Source organism: Etheostoma spectabile, chromosome 7 (genome assembly GCF_008692095.1).
Source record: "Etheostoma spectabile isolate EspeVRDwgs_2016 chromosome 7, UIUC_Espe_1.0, whole genome shotgun sequence".
NCBI classification, from domain to species: domain Eukaryota; kingdom Metazoa; phylum Chordata; class Actinopteri; order Perciformes; family Percidae; genus Etheostoma; species Etheostoma spectabile.
Genome location: NC_045739.1, coordinates 16,464,363 through 16,472,362, shown reverse-complemented (window position 1 = coordinate 16,472,362; position 8,000 = coordinate 16,464,363). Strand labels below are relative to the sequence as shown.

At 39.5% G+C, this 8,000-nt stretch overlaps 1 protein-coding gene across 2 annotated transcripts in view; it reads left to right on the top strand.

The window, feature by feature from the left end:
- The window catches only part of sema3h (sema domain, immunoglobulin domain (Ig), short basic domain, secreted, (semaphorin) 3H), a 51,523-nt gene that overhangs the window by 4,278 nt on the left and 39,245 nt on the right, over nt 1–8,000 (top strand). The window lies entirely within an intron of this gene.

Here is an 8,000-nt window from a genome sequence, read left to right as displayed (position 1 = left end):
TTTGTAGCACTATAGAGCTGTTTTTCAATAAGCACATCCCTGTTTTGTTTATCTCAAGCACACGCACCACAACGCATATACATGCAAGCGTTGTGTGACGCAATACACAGTCCTACTAATGGTGTCTACTGTGACTGCAGTACATATGGAATGTCTTCAGAGTTGCCCAGTTGCCAGTAAAATGCTGTTAGCAGAGGATGAATTTGAGCCATCAACCTCTGGGTTATGGACCCAGCACACTTCTGCTGCACCACTCTGCTGATAAGTGCCCCTAGATGGGACTTTTCATGATTGCTGGTTTACGAGGCCAGAACCTTCTCCATTAGGACAGTGGGGCTTCACAGTACACAAACTGACCAGTTCCATTGACGAATAGTGAGTTCAACTACAATGCCAAACACTGGCTTTAGTCAACAATGGCAAGTAAAGGTCACCGTGGTAAAGGTGGCAATAAAGAGACAAAGTAACTCATAGGGGATGGATGGTTGCATTATAAAGTGTGAATATGGTGTTTGAAAGACATGTTTAACAGGCAGGGAGAGTCTAACAACAACAAGACTAGGTGGAAACTTAATATATGGCTGGACCATATGGTCAATATGTTACATTGTGGAAAAATCTTTACAGGGGTAGTAAACGGTGTCTGTAAAACCTTGGTTTACCTTAATACTGGGAGCATAAGCAGGCATGCATGTACTTAACTTCTTTTACTTTGTTCATGTCCTATCTTTAGTCGTTTGTTGCAATCCTTGTGACACAGTTAAGATGTGGATTGGTGGGCTGGTTTCTCTGTCTCCTCTTGACAGTGATCATGGTTGAGAATGTTGACTCACGTGTAAGTGTTCACAAAGAAGTACATCACGTTTTGTACAAATAGTTTCAAAGTGGGAAAATCTGGTTCAGACCCCAAAGTCCAAAAGTCAACACCTCTGACTCCTACTTCACTTTGCTTCAAGGATGTCTCTTTTCAGCAACTCTGCGATTTCTCTTTCCAGAGCAGGTGCAGGCACAATAATTCTGAATGCAGTGTTTCTTTCTCTCTTTGTAACAAAATGAGTCAAATTTATCAATGATTCCTCCCTCTCTGCTGCTCTGTACTACAGGTACACCTTTTTATTCAGTGGGGTTATTGTCGTCATTAAAATGGAGGCTAAAGTAAATTGAGCTTCCCTAAAGAATAGACAACCCAGTCTCATGCCAGTTTGAGAAATGGTCACGTTATTTTGATGTAGTGATTTGTGGACAGGTCACGCTTTTCGAACGTGACCATTTCACAAACTGCCATGACACTGGGCTGCTCTGGGGGACGCAATAATGGGACACACACGGGATAATGGCCACACACGGGACGGCGACAACAACTCGCGCCGGGACACAATCCGCGGTCTCTGTGGCACGCAGCAACAAGGGAAATGAAACACGCCAGCCACAACAACGGGAAGGTTGTGGTTAGGAAAAAAAAATAAAGGAAAGGGACTGCCGCACCCAGGACACACCGACAACAACAAGACAGTTATGCATAACAATGAGACTGGGCTGGAATAGATTACAGACTTCTAAATTATACAACCAGCATGCTTCTGGTGTGTTAGTCTACTGTCATTCACCCCAGATGGGACTTGAACCCACAATCCCTGTCTTAGGAGGCCAGTGCCTCATCCTTTAGGCCACTGGGGTTTGAAACAATACTATGACAGGCACAAACATTGGCTCAGTAGTAGTTTAAACTGTGTTCATTTTCTACCAGTTTTATTTATATTAATTTATAGCCGTATAACCTACTTTCATTATTTATGTTATTTATATTACAGCTTCTTATTCTATTCTAGTTATAAGATAACATTGTTGCATTAATAATATAAGTTTTGCCGGCAAGTATGTCCTTGTTTCATCTCATGTCATATTTAAGTACTTGTATTACTTAATAGTTAAATAGTGTTACTTAAAGAAACACACAGACTTATTGGGACTTTAGCTTATTCACCATACCCCCCAGAGTTAGACAAGTTGATACGTACCCTTCTCATCTCCGTGTGTGCTGTATCTCTGTCTGATGCCCCCAGCATTAGCTTAGCCTAGCAAAGATCCTTGTCAACTTGTCTAACTTTCGGGGATATGGTGAACAAGCTAAAGGCCCAATAAGTCGGCATGTTCCTTTTAATGTAGTACTATTTAAGTACTTCATTCTAGGATCTGATGATGTTGCTTGTAGTCTAAGTGTCCAAGTGCCATGCCTAAGCTTCTTTCACAAAACTGTAAAGTTTGTTAATTTCTTCTATACTAACTGTAAAAACATAGTACATTCTGTGTAATTTTAGTATGTTGTATGTTGAGTATGGAATGGGACATAGCATGCATTTTTTTTCCTTTTAGCTTGAACCTATGAACCTAAGCCTGGACAGGTGTTATAGTGGAGATGATACTGACATTCAGAGCTGTTAGTCTGACAGAGAGAGAGGTCCTTTCACTGTCTGAGAGAGTTGTTCTGATTGGTGAAGTGTAATCAGACTGACTGACCTGAAAAAAAACAGCTTTAAATACTTAAATACATGCCTGATTACCTCTAAAACCCCCATCTCTCTCTTAATGACAAAATTATCCCAGTTATTCACTCAAACTTCATGTCGCCCCTATGCGGGAGTGGACGCAAACACACACACACACACACACACGTGTAATGAGTCCATTATCCCAGCCATTCAGTGGATGGTAGTGTTATTTTCTTGATGGCAGTTAGCGATACCATCTCAGTACCACACACACACACACACACACACACACACACACACACACACAAACACACACACAAAAGTGACATTTCCCTGCTAAGCATTAGCTGAAAAACATGTACAGAACTATTGAACTAATCATATTGGACACACCAAAAGCAGCTACTTTCAAACTTAAAACACACACAAGACCATGAGATAGATTCATCGCCACAATCACAAAATAAAGCTCCATAAATGCCTCAAAGGGAGTTTGAAAGGTTTACGATTAAGTCAGTGTGAATCTATTTTCCCACATGAAAAGTCATGTTTTATTCATACAGCATTCACTTAGTGAATTGGTTTACCGTAGACATTTAGTAATGTTAGTCAGTCACTGGAGAATATGGGAATTGAATCATATGAGTTTCTTTGGTATGACTGAAAACATTGGCTTTGACCTTTGACCTCCATACTGCTGATTACTCGTTACGGTTCTGATTCAGGCGTTTAAACTTATCCCACTGTTTCCCCAGTGTCTTTCTTTATAATGTAAATGCAAATGAGTCCTTTTCAATTTCATGCTATTATCATGCAAATTGGTTGGTTTTACTAAACGCTAGATCAGTTCATCATTGTCCAGATGCATGTTTGCCCATGTGCATGTTTGTAAAATTCAGTTTAGAGCAAAAATGCGTTACTTTTTTAATTTTTATCTTTATGTTGTGACTTTATGAAGGACAAAGCCCGTCATCCCCAGCGACAGCATTTAAGGAGCCATAAACAGCTGCTCTCATACAAAACTAGATGAGCTGTCTGTTTTTAAGAAAGTATGAGGATGTTGTGCAGTTGTGTTGTCTGTGACAGAAACAAGCCTACAGACACATGAAACAGCAGCTGTCAGCTGTCATGGCCACTATTCGACTAGAGACTCAAAACCACAATCAAATGTTTGCAGTTACAGCTTTGACCCCCTTCACTGTACAGGGGATTTATTATTTATCCACTCATAATATTTATAAAAATACATTTCAGCTGTTTTGATGGAGCTGTAAAAGGCGATGTAACAAATATCAACCTCATCACAATGTTTTATTGCTTGTAAATAGTCAAAAGTATTTCCTTCTCTCCCCACTCACCCTTCGGCTCAGTGTGGAATTCCTTTGAATCTAAAGACGTTATTACTGTTCTGACTTGTCATAGCCCCTCAGGATAGCTAGCCATGTGGTTTTAAACGAAACTTGCAAACTCTTAAACCTTGAAATATATCTTAGTGTATTTTTGAAGATCTCAGAGAAACAGTACATACAAATACAAAACCTGTCTGGTTTTCTTTTCCCACTGGACTGACTCAAAGAACTTTTTTTTATAATCTCGGAATTCTGCACTTAGATGAAACTGTCATTTTAGATAAAAGCTCCAGTTTTATTTGATACGTTTCTTTGTGGTGTTGAGGTTGTAAGTCAAGATGTAAGACCTGTTCCTTGGTGTATGTTGTACATCTTCCTCTACTTTCCACAAACCTCAACTTTCTCTTCTCTGTATTACTATAATAAAGCACAAAAGCCTTCAGAGTAAGATTAAAAACCAAGAGATATTTCATTATGCATTTATTCTTTCAGATCTGTTTCTATCTAGGCCAGTGCTTTCCAGGCTCAGGGCTGGGGATGTTGTTGAGATGTGGATTTCACTGGGACGGTTATCTGGCACAGAATCAGGCTATTCTCTATTATTAATTTTAATGGAGGCAGTCCCCAACGGTTGCACTACGTTGCTTGTCACTATTGGAGTCAAACGGCAGCTGTTTGCCCATCCCATACTTCAGAAAAAACACAAATAGGGCAGCCATTTGCTCTTGAAGAAGACCTTATTTTGCAGTTTTCTTTTAATACTACAGTAATTTGACAAAATATATAGTATGGCTGTTAGCCAGGTTCTTAAAAAGTATTTAGCCTCCTCAACTAATTGTTTTCTTCTGCTTTCCAGAATATGTGATAAGATTTTCTTGCAACAAAACTTTAACTAAACTTAGGCCCTATTAAGCCATAAAAAACCTGATTAAGGTGCTTGAGGGTTTCCTCTTTTCTCTGGACAGAGACAGTGAAGGGAGTCTAATTACACCCTTGTTTTGGCAACAACGGCCCCTGACAACAGTGGACATGCTGTAAATTTACCCTTGAGAGGTTACTGGTGTTAATACCAGAGGTTATCTTTAGCCTGAAGCCTGTAATTAAGCAATAAAAAACCCACAAGCTTTATATTTCTTCTATTTCCCTTATTTTTTAATTTGCTCTAATCTGCCCTGCTCTCAATAATCTAGAGCTAAGATTCTCACCTCTCTCACTGTGTGTCAGCATTTCTTTTCTATGTAACATTGAAGAGACATGTAGAAGGTTTTTACCCCTATTACCCAAGTGTTGTGCACAAGTGGCCAGGGGATAAACCTTTTTTGTGAGCAAAACAAAATGTCACATTGGCTAGAATTATTTTTAGTATCCCTCACCTAGACATCTTGGTTTGTCACTCTTTTCAGCTTTGTACATATATTTCTCACTACATTCCTTTTACTTTAGCTCCATGAGAGAATTTAATCCACAAAGACACACTTGACGGGTTGGCAAGCTGGAATCCAGAAGTAGATGGGATCAACAGTGCTATGACCAACTCTAACCAGCAGTTTACCCCATCATCTGTAGATTAGGACGGACTGGAAACGCAGGACATAGAGGGCGTGTAGACTTGTAGTGCATACTCATAGGTTTATTCTCAAAGTAAATATCAAGCTCACTTTTCCTACAGTGATTGTGAAGAATCTGATACATTGAGTATAAGATAACTTAAAGGAAAATGGCAGCTAGTAGACATCAGTTAAGCCTCAGATTCGTGCTACATGTACACCAGCACTAAACATCTGATCTTTAACCCTTGGTGTTAGCGATCTGGCATTCCCAAGGCTGCGTAAACAAGAAGAAACCACAAGAATCGAGAATCAAATTCTTGTGGTTCCTGTCTGTTGTGTCAGTGATGGAAACATTAGACAAGTGCCACAAAAGGTTGGAAGTCAGACTTCCTTTTCCTGTTTAAATAGAAGCAGGACTTATCAGAAAATAGTGAGGATGTACAGAGACAGATAGTGGTTGTTATCGTCTGCTGGCAGGGCTTTAGGCATTCGTCATAAATTTGACCCTAAAGGCTGATTGTAAATATAAATCTGAACTTACTGCAGAATCATGGCTATACATAACTTTCAGAGGAAGGCTACTTTACTTATAGGCGCCCATTTTTAAGATGTAGAGATATCATTATTGCCCATTTGCTGAAGCAAATGTCAAAGAAGTATACTGTATGCCTTGCATGCTTTGATGTTGAGCCAAGAAGTAGAAGGCACAGACAATTTATAGACTGCAGTGATTTTTCACTCTGATGGGTCATGGTGATGATTTAGTACTCACTAGTCTGTGAGTGAACACAGTAGGCTAGTACACTTTCTTGAATATCTGTCACCAGGCCACTAAGGGTGCTTGTTTCTCTTGTGATAAGTCCTCTTACGTATGGAGCATATATGAGTCTATTGGGAAGAACGTACCTGTTTCTACAAAATATATGAGTCTATTGGTAAGAACTAACACTCCACTCTACTTGCTAAAGTTAAGAGATGGATTACCTTCATGGTTTAAGGAAATTGGCAATGACTGCTGGAAGGAGACAAGACGGTAACTAGGGCCGGTCTTTTCTCTTCATCTTTGTCATATGAGAACTAAGTATTGGGTGTTCAAAAACCCAAACCAAGTAGAAATTTTAGTTTGAGAAAAAATGACTTGTTATACTTGCCCATCAAAAATCTATCTCCGTCTAGCCATGAGCAAAGCATTTAGCCACCAACATTGTTCCGCAATGGCAATGAGACTGGATGTAACCGTGTGAATGTGAAGCAGAGAAAACAATGAGTGTTCTCAGTGAACCTTCTCTTGGATAAATAAAAATGAAAAGAAGGCAAACAGTGAATGGACTCTAATGTCTGTCTACGGCAGCAAGGCTACCCAGGCCGACAGTCTGATGATGATGAATAATCATAAGTACTGAGGTCGAAGGTCAAGCTGTCCACATTGGTCTGGTCTGTCAGTGACACAGTCCAGGCGTACTGCGTCTGTGTGTTTGGTTATAATGTGTGTGTGTGTAAATGTGTGAGATTGAAATCCATGTGGAACAGATAGAAGCAATGCATATTGAATTAGTTAATGTACAAATAAATAATGATTAATTAATTTACACTTATGTTTCTATTTTTTTTATTTTTGTAGGAACAGGTACGTAACCATAGAACAATGGTTCCTAATCTAAGGGCATGAAGCCCAAAGGGATTAGAGTATAAATCTGGCAAATTGAAATATGTATAACACTACAACATGTCAGCCTAATGCTGGTACGATCAGAGGACGTGGGAAAATGAGCATTATGAAGTGTCAACTTCAACTTTATTTGTGTCCCCGAAGGGCGATTAGGTGTGCAGCAAATATAGACACATACAAGACACGTGAATACATACAAGTTCTAGACACAGTCCAACTGGAACACAAACGTAACAGTACGAGGACAAATAAATACCAGTCCAAGGAGCAAGAATAAGAGCGTCAAAGTAACCTACGTAGGGTAGGAAACGTGCATATCAACCTACAAAGTTTACACAATATAATCAGCAATGACTAAGGTCAACAACAACATCAGTATCTATTACATTATATCACCAACCCGTTTTATTACAACAATGTTTCGGACATCCTCAACACGTTGTCAACAGACTGGAATATACAGTATAACCAACCAAGGAATAAAAAAAAGGAAAGAAAGAAAAGAAAATCATAGCGGTGGACAACTGATTCTACATCCAGGACACTGTTACAGGTTTTGGATGCCATTGATTTTGACATTACTGATTCTTGCCCAATCACCTTTACATTTTATGAACGTTGTGAGAGGCCACGATACATGGTTGATTCTGAAGTCACGGTAGACTTTAAGGCACCAAGAACATCTGTTCTGACATACTGACCATCACAAAAGACATAAATGTAGAGTGGTGTGATCCTTGCATAAGCAAGATAGACAGAGTGAGATTTTAAAACAGCTGCATGCATGTGTGTTAGAAATTATTTTGTATGTGTGCACATACTTGTGCATGTTTAAACATGAGTGCCCATCTGTGTGCCTATAGGCTTCGTTCCCAGGCTTCTGCAGGCCTCCTGCTGTAATTGCACCAGTAATTGTAAGTGATAACCCCATTTCCACAGGAAA